The sequence below is a fragment of the Aptenodytes patagonicus genome, chromosome 4 (genome assembly GCF_965638725.1).
Source record: "Aptenodytes patagonicus chromosome 4, bAptPat1.pri.cur, whole genome shotgun sequence".
Lineage (NCBI taxonomy): Eukaryota > Metazoa > Chordata > Aves > Sphenisciformes > Spheniscidae > Aptenodytes > Aptenodytes patagonicus.
In genome coordinates this window covers 71,385,789-71,399,527 of record NC_134952.1, presented here as the reverse complement: position 1 = coordinate 71,399,527, position 13,739 = coordinate 71,385,789, and the positions used below count along the sequence as shown (strand labels likewise).

At 39.3% G+C, this 13,739-nt stretch overlaps 1 protein-coding gene across 7 annotated transcripts in view; it reads left to right on the top strand.

Moving 5' to 3' along the window:
- Window positions 1-5,260: 5,260 nt before the first annotated feature.
- IL15 (interleukin 15) overlaps window positions 5,261-13,739 on the top strand; it is a 55,610-nt gene continuing 47,131 nt past the window's right edge. For 2 of the 7 annotated variants that reach the window (XM_076337151.1, XM_076337152.1), the window contains exons 1-2: window positions 5,974-6,344; window positions 10,308-10,435. The gene's annotated coding sequence lies outside the window, so the exon portion shown is untranslated. Of the gene's footprint in view, window positions 5,417-5,973; window positions 6,345-10,307; window positions 10,436-13,739 lie in introns of those variants that run through there. The other 5 variants (XM_076337153.1, XM_076337146.1, XM_076337148.1 and 2 more) reach the window with 4 other exon arrangements.

Genomic DNA, 13,739 nt, shown 5'->3' with positions numbered 1-13,739 from the left:
AAGAAATAACAGATAGGAAAAATTGCTGGTCTGAGGACAATAAGCTATCCAAAAAACCCAGGGTTGAAATGACAAACGACCAATTATTGACAGTACATTTCAAAACACTATCTTTTCATCAGCTAGTCAAAGTTTTGATAACTTCCAGTGCATTCATCCTTTCTGTACATAGTATGCCACATATTAAGATTCCTTACAGTGAGCAGATTGATTTTTTCATGTAAAGGAGTGAACAAAATCTTGTGGGGTGATGTGGGAGTTTAATATTGCACAAGTGTGTCATAATATATGAAAAGGCTCTTTACTTACCCTAGTAACCTGAAAGCGACGTGACAAAACTAAAGACAACCTTGAATTTGATATGGCTCCTAATTTTAAGTTAAACTACTTGGAGAAAGCCCTTTCCTTCCTTTTGGCTAAATAGAGTATGTTGTGCAGAGTCTCTTAAATGTCAAGTGTTCAGAATACATTCTGTCCGTGTGGTAGCTAAATACCTTGTTTTCTCTATTTATATAGAAATTACTTTCTACTGAGTGATTTCTACCTTTGTCACAAAAGCTCTGAGCATTAAAAAGACCAGCTGTATTATAGTATAATGAAACTATAAAACAGTATTATCAAATGAGAAATATGATACATACGTCATGGCTGTTGTATTTTAGTATTAAAGAGAAAAAAAGGGAAATAATCTTGATGGAATGCACATCATTACTCAGTTGCATTCTTTCCTCTGTCAGCCCTCTCTTTTGTATGTTATTTCTTTTTAGTAGGACTGACTTATTTGCATCATCATATGCATTAGGATCTAATTCTCCTGCATTCCTGAAAGCTCCAACTACAAATGGCAAAGCAGGCTGTTAACCTCAGAGAGGGTGTCTACATGGACTAAGACTCAGAGATCTCAACAAATTGTTTTGACAAACAGTTAGTTTTGAGGAAAAGAATCCGCTCCCCCCCCAGGTGATTCAGTTTCATTATTATAATGTAACATTCTGATTCTTCAATTCAGTTCTGGAATTTCTGTTGAGAAACACTCCTAAAATGCTTGTCTAGTAAAAACAATAATAATTGACTGACACATGCCTTGGACGCTGTTCTTTAAACTGAAGAATGGCACTGCTTTCAGGGGAGGGTCCTGAGCTATGGATCCTGGTTGGAGGCATGGCCAGTGCAGCCAAGGGCACTTAAACCCTCAAAAGGCTTTTCCCAGCCCTGCTAACTGGCTAATTTAGACAGTGTTCCGTTCAGCACGTGAACCCTAACAGCGAAATGTGCCTGACTCCCACAGCACTGCACTGGGCTCCAGCTGCCCAGTTCAGAAAGTACCCAGCCATCTAAAGTCAAGTGGCACAGCACCTAACTTCAGAAAAGCGTTTGAGTAGAGAATTATTCCTGTGGGAATTTAAACAAGGATTAGATTGGCTAACAGTTTTGTGGATTTGGCATGTAGCTCTCTACATCAGAGACTGCTGAGACAGTGTGAACTGCAAGAGTTTTATGGTCTGGCCACTCCACTCAGGGTTGATTAACACAGAGAGAAATAACACAAGTATAACTTGAGAAAACCGCTATAGTGAAGACATGCCTTTTGGGATGTTAGCCGGCTCTTTTATTCACATATTTATTTTATTTTGTGTATGATTTTCTGTATCTATCACACAACTTAAGGAGTGACTCATTTAGGAAAACTTTTAGGCTGCAGTACTGCAAATATTTTGTCTAAATAGGATAGTGCTTGTTCATAAGGCACTAAACAAAACACTTGAGATTATATGTTCCTCACATAACTCCAAGAGCTGCACATTTCTCTGCATTAACTTTTTTCACAGATTCAGAAACATATTCCTACTCATTTTAAGCATTAAAAGCCTTTCCCTTTGTTTTCTTTTTGCTAACTTAGCAATTGATATGGTTTTGCTTGGAAACACTAGCTCTTTAAATAGGAATAGCTCATGCTTAGTGGCAATAGTTGATAAATTATAACATGCCAGAAATATTGTGCATGCTTCTGAAAGGCAGAATATTAATGTCTCTCCAGATGTGTCTAGAAATTAAATAGCATTTTCTGAGGTGCCAGAAGTTTTTAATAACCAATCTGAAGAGTCTATAATTTAGGACACATTATAATTTAGTATGAAAAAAAAAAGACAGATTACCTATAGTCCTATACCAGCCATGAAACAGAAGTTGCCTAGATTTTCTGAAGGCACACATTCCCACCTAGTAACATGTTTAGTATATTACGTGTTCTATTACAGCAATAACTCTGCCATAGTATTATTTCAGACTTGAATATTGGTTTAGGTGTTGTTACAGCACGGGTGCAGGACAGTTCCCAAATTCAGTTATGTGTATGATTTGCTGAAGATTATAATTTCCAGAAATGCACCTTCCTAGCATGTATCAAAGACAGATTTACATAAGCCCCTCATCATACAAGTTCCCCTCTGCCCTCTCCTGCTCAGGAGTAAGGCACTCTGCTGCTGGCCACTATCACAAGAATCAAGGCTCACCTTAGCTGAAACCCCATGCAGTAATGGTGAATGCTGGTGTGTGACTCCTCAAAGGCAGAAGGCTGTTTTCCCCTGAGTTAGCTCCTCTGGCTGCCACACTGGGAGCGGGGGGAGCCAAAGCGGTACCTGCTTATCAGCTCTTTATATCCACTCTGTCACCTAGAGGAAGAAAACAACAGTTCTTTCATTTTCCTATGCAGAAATTCATGAGGTTGATACTTGAGGGTGCAGTAGTTCAGCCCTGCAGCAAAAATTCAAACACAGCAGGAACACTATGATAAAAAAATACTCAGGAAGAGACACTATTCAAATTCCAATTACTGCCCTCTGCATCTGCCTATACATTTGGGTTCAGGTTCTCTAAAAATTTTGGAATTCATTTAAAAAAAAAAAATCATTATGCTTATCAGAGCATAATGTCTTATCAGAGCTCATGTCTTATCAGAGAAAGCCTCCATTTCAAGAATTTTTTTAAAAGAACTGATACTGAGACAGTAGGTGAGAAGAGCATAGTGCAGTCCCATCTTTAAGCGTTCAGAAATTTAGCAAAGAAAGTTGGCTCTGAGCTGGGTCGGTTGGGGGCCATCCTGAAGGGATCTGTCTCTGCAAGAACGGCCATTTTTTTCCAGCTACCTTCAGAAAACACGACATTTTTGTATAACCACCCACATCACGTTGCTCTGGAAAAGCCTTCTTCCCTCCCACTTCTTCACTCTTGCTCCTGTAGCAATACTTCCTCTCCGGTGTTCAGCGACAAAACTAAGACCAATTCCAGAGGAATTAATTTCACGAGAATACGGGCAAACTTTTAAGAGTACAGCAAACCCAAACTTGTTGGCTGTCATGCAGGCGCACAAAACGTTTGGGCAATGTTGCTTCAAATCAGTACGGTCATGTTTGAATTTTCAGTTATCCTGTTTTATTTTCAAAATGCATTCATGCATCTGTTTTCACTTTACTGTTTGCATGATGTAAGTGATTCACATTCTTTGTCACTGCACTTATAATACTAAATTACAATTTAGTAGCTCGTTAGTGACAGCAATTGCCAATATCTTGCCAAACAGCCTGTGTCCACTATAAATGAAACTTCCATAAATTAGAAAGGGGTATTTTGCTCGTAGCAGAGGATGAGAATAACTTATGCTATAAATAAACACCTTGATGTGGCTAGTAGTGTTTAGATGACTGTAAAATGTCCCTTGTGTAATTAGGAAGCACATTTTTGTGTAATTAAGAAAATGAACGAGAATTAAATTTTGAGGGAGTGCAGGTAGTATTGCCACTCTATTGTAACGTAATACATACTGACACTTGCATTATTTTTATATACAACTACTGTAATGTTTAGGAACAGGTTTTTTATTAAGCTAGAAATTGATATATTTTAACTTCAGAAATGCCAGCAAAACATAGTTCTTAAAAAAAGAACAAACCCGAGAGGTAGTTTTTTAAAAAAAAAAAAAAAATCCACCCTATATACAGTGTTTCCATTTTGCAGTGTTCAAAGGAAACTGTTTGGAAAGTGATTTTAAAAAAATTTTAGATGAGTGATTTTTCCCCTTTTCCCACAGAATATAATTCATGAATACCTAAAGCTTTGTGTGCTTGTTTTTGGCTGTTTGCTTAGAAACTTTTCCTAGTTGAGAAAATTCTGACAAATTATGGTATAGCAAAGGTTTCACATCAAAAAGCAAAGACAAATGGAAAACAATCTATTTTCTCTCAGTTTTAAGCAGTGACAAATATGAGAGACTTTGGGATCCCCCGTCCAAATACATACACTCACATGTATACTTGAAATAATTCACTCTCACTCTTTGAGCTGGAGTAAACTGAAGAAACAGAGGTGTTTATGACCACTTTTGTCTTAGAAGATGTGCCCTTATCACAAGGCAGTTAATAAACGAGTATGTTCCTCTGGTTTAAATATTTATCTAGGCTGGTGTTTTTTCCTGCAATGCTGGTACTTCCTTTTCACTTGCATTTTTGTTCTCTGTCATGGCAAGAATTCCAGCCAAGTCTGTACTTCCACTTTCTCTTTCAAATCCTGCCCAGGTTTCTAAGAGCTGCCAGCTGAGGCAGATTTCACCTCCCATGTCTGCACAACTGCTTAAAAAGTGATATTAACACTCTATACTAAGACAGAGTACAAGGAGCGTGAGTAGCTGCTTTTCTGGAGACACAGATACAGTGTCATGTGAGAGAGCCAAGAGTCCCTGGAGAGCATGAAATTGTGAGTTCTGCTTTTTTGTCTTGTGTTACATTGCTGGAAGGTTCTTTGCAGTGGTAGTGACTGCAAACCAGATCCTGTACAGGAGCTAATCAGCGTGGCTGCATTTCGCTTTGGTGCCTTTTCTGCAGAATGGATGCTGGACCCAAGCGTTGAACCACAGGATACGGTGTGCAGGGGTGCTGAGAAATGGCAGCAAGCTGCCTCATGTAATGAATTTGTCATGCGGCCACCTAAAACTACTCTCTGGAAACACTCAGTTCCAGTCCTTGTTTCTCTCTTTTGTACAACAGCTGTTCAAGATACAGAAGTCTTATTTAGGTCCTTAAGTAGATTTTCTGAATCTGGCTGTAATAGAATATCCCAGCACAGGTAACTAACTGGTATTGTTCACCAGGTTTTATAAATAGCGTTCCTGAAAAAATGTTATTTCACAGAGAAACAGGAAGGAAATGCCCAACTCTAGAAACATCACTTCTTCAGTAAGGAGACAGAGCCATTTCTAAACCCCTCGCATTTAGCAGCAGAGTATTTTTACGACCTCACAGAGTGTGACGTGCACAAAATAACAACCAGCACCCAGAATAACACAGAAGAGGACAGAAAGACGACTGCATAAGAGGAAGTACCATTTTCACTGTTGCCTCTGGAGTGCGTGACCCTTACATAGGTAAGTGATGGTTCCTGGAAACCTGAGAATGCTTCTAGGGAGCTGCCGAGCCTCATCTTCAGGACATTAAAGTTTAGCTCAAGGTAGAAAGGATTTTCATCACGAGGTGTCTAAGCAGGACTTTAGGATTACAGCTGCCATGCCCTGTGATTATCATAGGCACTAAACCCACACTTATCTTAAGCACTAAAATCCACAACTTTTGAGTTCAGTGCAATTTGCAGAGTATTTTTTCAGCTGCTTTATAAGGATCCTCTTCTGATGTCACCTGGGCCTATGACACCTCTCTGTGCTGTCGTCCCACAGCAAGCCAGATGCTGTACCTTTTGGAGAAACTCTTTTGTCCTGCCAATCCTTTCCTACGGCTGTGCTCTTCTTTCTTGATGTTGCCCTGAAAGGCAACTTCGCTTTCCCTCCTGTTCAGGCTGCAGAGAAGAGGAGGAGTTAAGCATAGAGTTATAGTGTTTGCTTCCAAGGTAAGCAACTCTTGGGAGCTCTGTTTGGGAGGATACACTTAGGTTACAAAGGGGAAAGGGACTGTGCAGAGACAAGGGCACAAACTGTGGGCTTCCTTCCCTTTATGGAAGGATAAGTTGCTGCTTGGGACAGCACGCAGCTGCTGTTTGTGTTTGTCAGTCACTTGCCTGCCTTCTGAATCACAGGCATATGTCTTTCCCCACGTTTTTTTTGGTTTTTTTCCAAGCTTGAAAATTGCTCAGAAATGGCAGTGGGAAATCCCTACTATCTGCTATTTGTGGTGAGAATAATTTCCAGACTGTATTAGGAACAAACATAGTCCTACATTATTATATAACAACTGAAAGTAAAACAGGACGGAGGAGGGGGTGGAGCGATTGCTGCTGTCACTACTGCAAACTTTATCCTAACCGCTTCTGTGCCAATGTGCTGCACAGCTTTACCGAGACTTGTGAGTATTTTACACTTTTGACATCCTCTTGCTTTTCTTTCTTTCTTGTACTAAGAAGATGAAGGAACTCATACTGCTTAGCTTCCAATTATTTAATGTTTTTTAAAATTGTCTCATAAGATTTGTTATAAATATAAAAGACGTAGTTTAACAATTGTATTTAACCTTGTACCTGGCACCCGTTTCTCTGGTTCTGCTGTGTGAGAATCTGTCATTGTTTTCTAACAAATTCACACAGCAAAAATGAGGAGAAAACAAAGATGCTGCTGTGAGCCTAGTTAACATAGCAAGGACAGAGAGAAAAAAGCTGGGAGAAAAGTTATTTACCATCTTAGTGTATACACTTGAAAGTGCATTAAATGCAGGGAGGGAACTGAAAATTTGCAATCAAGTGGAACCCTACTGCAAATAGTGATACAGAGATACTGTAGGTGATAGCAGGTTAATAGGGAGGTATTAGCCGGTAATAAACCTCAGTAAGCAAATGCATTTATGAGTCTGCTGTTAAAAATACCACTTTCCACCTAATGAAACCAAAAGGTAGGAGGAAAAGGGACGTGTGGGGCAGAAACTTGTGAGGGATTGTATTGTTAAAACCTGCAAAATTACCTCTGTAAAAGCCAGTAATAGGAAATTCTCCTTGTTGTGCACAACCACTACCTTGTGATTCCTTCTGTATACAGCAGGTCTATTTGTGCTCCTTACTTTTAAAAGAGTTTGATATTGCAGAACAAAGTCCTGATTATAATATCACAATATGTTTTGCTATAATTTCCAAATAGCCAATAGCATAGCACTTCCTTTGCCCGTTCTGAATGTGTTTCTTTCGATTTGCAGTTACCAATTTATTTGACATGTACTAGATAAATGGAAAGGTATCACTTGGTTATTTTATCTTGGAAGGAGATACTTAATTATAGATCAACTTAGTATAAACAAATGATCTTTACAGATTAAGAGAGGTATCAAATTCATTCTTTGGGAGCCTACTGGACTGTTCTAAACTCTAAGAACATGTAGTATGACTTTATAGCCTGTAACAATAATTTTAGCCCTGTGAACTCAAATGATAACGGTCAGCTTTGCCAGCTCTCTAGAGTGTAACATTATACCCTGCTGTCTTTAGGAATGAATTCTCTGGGAAAAAGAATATTATGGTCAGATCCATTCTGAGGCTTCCTAGATCCTCACTGGAAATAGAGAGGGATCACAGGGAACAGAGGTACAGGCTGATGTGGAGTAATTGTGTAGTATGGATAACATAATGCTAGTTTTTTTCTGAAGAGTGAAAAGTTCCTTCTCACTTCAGCTTGCAGTCTCTTCCAGGCCATGGCCAGTAATACATTTGACACAAACCTTCCAAGGTCAGGTGCAGGGTTCTGTCAGCCAAATGTTTCCCTCTTCTGTGCCCAGGGAGTTCAGCTTGCTGCAGCCAGCGCATCAGGGAGAAGGTCAATCTGGAACAGCCCCTCTGTGAGACACCTTGTTCTATGAAAATAACGTGTTTTGTGGTGTAAAGTAGATCACTGTTCTGCAGGCCAACACAGTGTTATTGCTTGCAGGGATCAGTAAAGCACAGCAGCCCAACTTCAGTTGTTGGAACAAACTTGTTAGTCTGCACAGAAGTACATATTTTATCCCTCTTGTTTTTTACCTGACACGGTCTTGCTGCTATATCCTCTGTTTCATCACTGCACCATTAATAGGAGCTGAAAGCCGGGAGAGTAAATACCCTTGTACTCATGTTTTTCATGAGGTCTTTCTGTGCACTTAAAAACTCATAAAGGAAGATAGTGACTTTAAAGGTTATTTTAACTACAGGACTGTAATGCACTGCCAATTCTCATTATTATAATACATTTCCAATTCTCTACACCAAATTATTGTGTTAGGCAAAGCAAGAATATCTCAAACATGTCCATTTGCTGTGCATGCATACTAAAATATTTCTAATTTTCAGAAGTATTTCAAAAGAAATTGCTCAGAAATGGAGGGGGGAAATCCCTACTATCAGTTATTTATTATTGGCTACTTATTACTCAGATAAATGTGTATGAAGCAACACCTTATTTTTTTATAAGTAGTTCCCAAATTTAAAGACATTCTTCTCACTCAACCCAGATTTCTGATTCCCATTTTACAGGCTTTGATTGATAGGACAGGAGTTAACTCCAGGAATAAATGCTGACATATTAACAAACAAGCTGATATATCTGTCTCTGCAAAGACCAAAGTCTGGTAGAAAGCACTAATAATAGGTTCTCATGGGAATAGATGCTCAAAACTCCTTTTCGAGCAGGAGTTCAAAGGGATAGGACTATGTTGGAAGTCCACAGTACCTAGACACACAGATTATTCTTTCACAGACAAAAGGACTTCTGATTCCGTGTCATTAATCTCAGATCAGTTTACCTTCTCACTGCTTCTGTGCCAAACACTGAACCTTAGCTGCTGGTGACCACCTCAAAGGTTCCTGCCTATTGAAGGCTCCTCTGCTCTTGCTGGGCCAGTGCCGTTCCCAAGATGGGTGCTATGATTCCAGGCTTGGAATGAACCTGAAGGAAGGACTATAAGAGAAAGACATTTCATCCAAGCTGGCTGTACTGTATCAGTGTAAGCAGAGATCCCACTTGGCCAGGGCTGAGTGCCACTTTTGAGATAATATTCTGCACATCTCTGTGAGAGGTCTAGTCTGGGATTTCCTCCACATCCCTTAGCCGATCTGGGGCCTGTTCTCCACCATCCATCAGGACTTATGGGCAGCTGGCGCTAGATGTTTATATCATGATGACAACACAAAGAATTCAGGCACCTCAGCAGCTAATAAAAGCTTTCTGTCTTCCATTCATAAATTAATGTACTACTGTAAAAACAAGGAGACTGATTCTTTTTTAGCTAAGAAATTGGGGAAGAGCAGCAGAAATATTTGGAAGCCAGCAGGAGATGTACTATATAATTAAACTGTTGTCCTTGCCGATAGGTTATTATCAGCAGGTAACAAGATATATGCATCGCTACAAACCATCTTACAGTATTTCATGCTGTAACAGATGAGGTATGTCTTTAGTGGCAGCATAGGGTGATCACTCAGATATTGTTGCCATTATAGCTGCTATAAATTACAACTTAACAGTTTAATAGTTTATCAATTAACTCTAGTGCCAATGCTTAAAAATTCTTTACCAAAAAAATGGCTGATTTTGTTGCCCACTGAGGAACTGTTTTTGAAAGCCTACTTTATAAAAATACCTGTAGACTAGAAGGGTTGACCCTGTGACAGTTAAAAAAATCTTACACCAAAGTTGCTAAACCAGCCCACCCATGACTAGAATTTATCAAATGTTTTAGAGTGCCTTTTTGTAAAATAAAAATACAAGTGAAGCAAATTTACTGGCTGTAATTTATTTTTGAGTAGAGGGATTGCCATATTCTAAACTGCTAGCCAAAAATGGCTCCCAGTGTACCTTTCCCTGGCTGCAGACTGCCAGAAGGCTGTGAATGTCAAGTGCTTAGTAATTTTCTTCCCTAGAGTTTAAGCTATAAGTAAGGACAGTGTGGAGAAGTTTATTGTATCTGCTGGAGAAAGGACTTGAGCTCATTGGTGATGTCAGGGCACCGTCTGCCACAGATCCTGTTTGTGCAGATACAAAATACGACAATGCAGTTGTTGAGCTAACGATCTTGTGAACAACTCATGCAGTAGAAGACCCATTTTATGTAAAGGAATAACAACATTGACAAGGTTTCACTCCACATATCTTAAATATCATATTAACTGTTAATATGTTGTTAACTATTATTAACATAATACCAATTCTGTAACCAACATGATGGAAAATTAGACATGAACTCTGTGGCCTGTTTTGATGCTGCATTGGCTAATTAAGAATTATGGCACTTGTACCAGTGGTGCCTGCGTGTATCTCCAGCAAGTGACAGTGTCACTGTCTGTCTTCCTGCAAGGGGAAGTAGGAACCTTACCTGCCCTTCCAGGACTGAGGAGAGGTATTGCAGGAACATGGAAATCTAAGCGCCTGACATCTGAAAGCTGCAGCTGGTTACTGCCACCAACCTGCTTGGAAGAGTAAAAGGTATCAACGTAGCACACGTGTTCAAAAATAATAACTAATTCTATCTGTTTGTATAAGCCATACTGGCTGTCTCCTGAGTCATGTAGCCTCAGTTTGAATGTCATATTAGGCTGCGTCAAAGTATTTTAAAATAATAGACATCTGCATATCTGTTAAAACCGAGTGCGTGTAGTGTGCTTTCAAGAACACGGGAATGGGAGTCACAGTAACTCTCGCAGGCTCGTCTATTGTAGCCTGTGGCCGAAAAACAAGCAGCATGATTTGTTTCCCTGCTAGTGTACTTTGGTAATGGTATGGTTGCTAGGTGGAGTTTTATGCTGCTTCTTGGCAGGGGAAATAGATCAAATAGTATTTCACATTCCTGAGGTTAGATTAGTTCTGATACTAGAGTTAACGTGACTAATTGTACTCAGGGCTGCCAAGTGCAGCGTGGATCACCGCTGGGCAGCAGAGGGGCTGGGAAGGAGGGCGGCACTGGGAGCCCACCTGGGATTGCACTAGTCCCTGTTCTCAGCCCGGGGATTCCAAGTGTAAACCTGCTCTGCGATGACCAACACTGGATGCTGGTGATGGCAAAAGTCATCAGATGGAGGTTTACATGCTGCCTTGCTACTTACAGCTTTCTTTAACTCATTTTATTTAATTTTACATCTTTTTATTTAATAAAAAAAGGTCTACAGCCTTAGTTACACTATATCTTACAGTAATTAGTTACATGGGCACAAGAAATGTGATTTTACACTGTCTAGAAAATATATATTATATATATATAAAAAAAACCCGGGAAAACCAGGAAAAGCAGATAGTCTGTATTTCATGTATTCTTCTTTTGTATGGCCCCATGTCTGATTTGCTGCACATTCCTTGCACCACGTTGTATATCCAGAATAATTAATTTTATCTTTTTTTGCCCTCCCTCTATGGCACTTAGCAGTATAGTATCCAATTGCTTCTTGAACATGAATTAGTTCATTTTTCTCAAAAGTCCTGAAGGATAAGAAAATGGGAACTTTACTTTACAAATGGAAAAAGATTGGAAGAACCTAATGATTTTGGGTCCAGTATGTGATACCTGGAGATGGATTGTTTTTTAAGAGATTCTCTAGGCTTGCCTATGTTCACATATAGCCCCCAGCATGTTCTGTTGCAGCTGTGAGAACTCAATGCTTTTTTGAACTAAGCTCTGTAAAGGGCACTCATTTCTGCAAACTGTAGCATCTACACTGGAGAGACCTGCATCTGAGCTAGCTGACTATAGCGACTAGAAATATATGCTTGGGGAGCATGAAGCATCTCATCCTAAGGGCAGATATACAAAGCAACTTAAAGTCAAGATTTCTTGCAGGAGGGAACTCAGAAAATGATTGTCGCTTGTGAAAAATCTGGGTTAAGGAACTTGCCCAAATCACAGGGAGATGGTGAGATGAAGGCAGGGACAGGACTCTCTTCCTCACAGCTGCATTCAGCTGCCTTTGTCATTGAACCCATGCTTTTCTTTCTGTGATCTTCTGCCTCCTTTTCTACACATCTTGCTTTTTCAAATAAGGACGTTTATACAGGTTTTTTTCAGGAGCTTGATCCATTCAGTGAACAGAATCCATTTTGTTCATAAATCCTGTGGGAGAAAAAGGAAATCGTTACATCATACTGTGATTAAAGATCTAATACCTTTTTAAAATTATGAATTCATGGGAAGGCAGTGAGCACGGGATTGAGTTTCAAGTTCTCGAGAAGAATATGCTTTAGTGTTCATAAATCCTCCCACTTCTGCCACACTCAACCTTTCCTCCTTCTTTTCACCTCCACTCTGTCTTAATTCTTTGCTGTGCTCTACATTCAGTCATACTACTCAAATTCCACTGCTGTGCACCAGCAGCATCACTAATTTCTGTTCCTCAGCCTTCACCACATTGTTCCTGTAGGAAGCCTTTTTTTTAATATACAAAGAGTTCTGCTTGCCTCTGAAGCTCTGAGATGGAATATCTTCATTGTGAAGAGACTGCTGGAGACCAGCTACACAGCGCTAGCAAATCTTTTCTGCAGTTATGTAAACTAAGCCACTCATGACTTGGCCGAGTTTATGCAGGTTTTCTAGGCTGCTAAACTTGAACACATTACTAAAAAACACAGCTTTAATTAAATGGTTATAAACATTTTCTTTATATGAAAGAAATGCATATTTCTGCTAATTTGTTTTTGGAAATGACTGAACTACTCTTGATGGGACTTAAAATCACTAGCCTGAGTAAGTAATTCAGTGTAGGAAATTTCAGCTCTAACAATTTCAACCTGACCAAACTAAAAGCAACGGAAACTGAGTCTTACTGTTTGAGACCCAGCTGCAGAAGGCCCTAACAAAACTGTAGGCAATAGCCCTTTTATATATATATATAGAAATAGGACTGTGTTCCCAGCCCATATCTTTGAAATTATAAGTGTTTAATTTAATTTTCTAAGAAAACAATGCTTATGCAATCACACACCTGTGCGTGTTTGCATATTTCTGCCTCCCTCCTCCACCACATTTTTTAATTCAAGGCCTAATTTCATTGAATAATTTACATTGGAAGAGGCATCTACAGGTCACCTCTTCCAGCCTCCCACCTAAAGCAGGGCTAACTTCAACGTTAGAGCAGGTTGCTCCAGGCTTCGTTGATTTTTTAATACCTCTGAGGATGGAGCTTCCACAACTTTGGTAGGCAACCTCCTTCACAAACTTATTTTCTTGCAGATTGCATTGGGACTCTTTTTACAAAAAATACTAATACTGATGTCCAAATAAACTGTTCTGTCAACATGCCTTCGTCATTTTCTGCTGTATCTCTTCAAGGTCTTGCTATGAATACAAAACCAGTTGTTTGAACAAAAATTTACTTGTTTCTCCAACCCCAACACTTGCAAGATTTGAAAGCGATTCTAGGAAAAAAGAGGTTTCTAAAAGAGAAGGGAAACATTCCAATTAGGTTTTATTGTGTCATCTGTAAAAAGGTAATAAAAAGGGGAATGAGGTGGTTAGACAGTTGCCATGATCCTTACTATGAAAACACTGCTTAAATGGCGGTGGTATAGTGGATTGCTGCTGACCCAACCTTGGTTCCATAAGGTTTGCCTCATGTATTCTCTTCTAATTTATTTTATAAAATAGGGGAGAACAAAAGTAAAATCGCATAGCTGGACTGTACTATGTCTATGTAAAAGCAACTATTAAAAGCAATTGTCATGCTGTGTTGTAGTAATTAGGGGAACTCTTCCAGCCCTTTATAAAAAACAGAATTATACTGCTGTTAATGACTTTAATACTAGC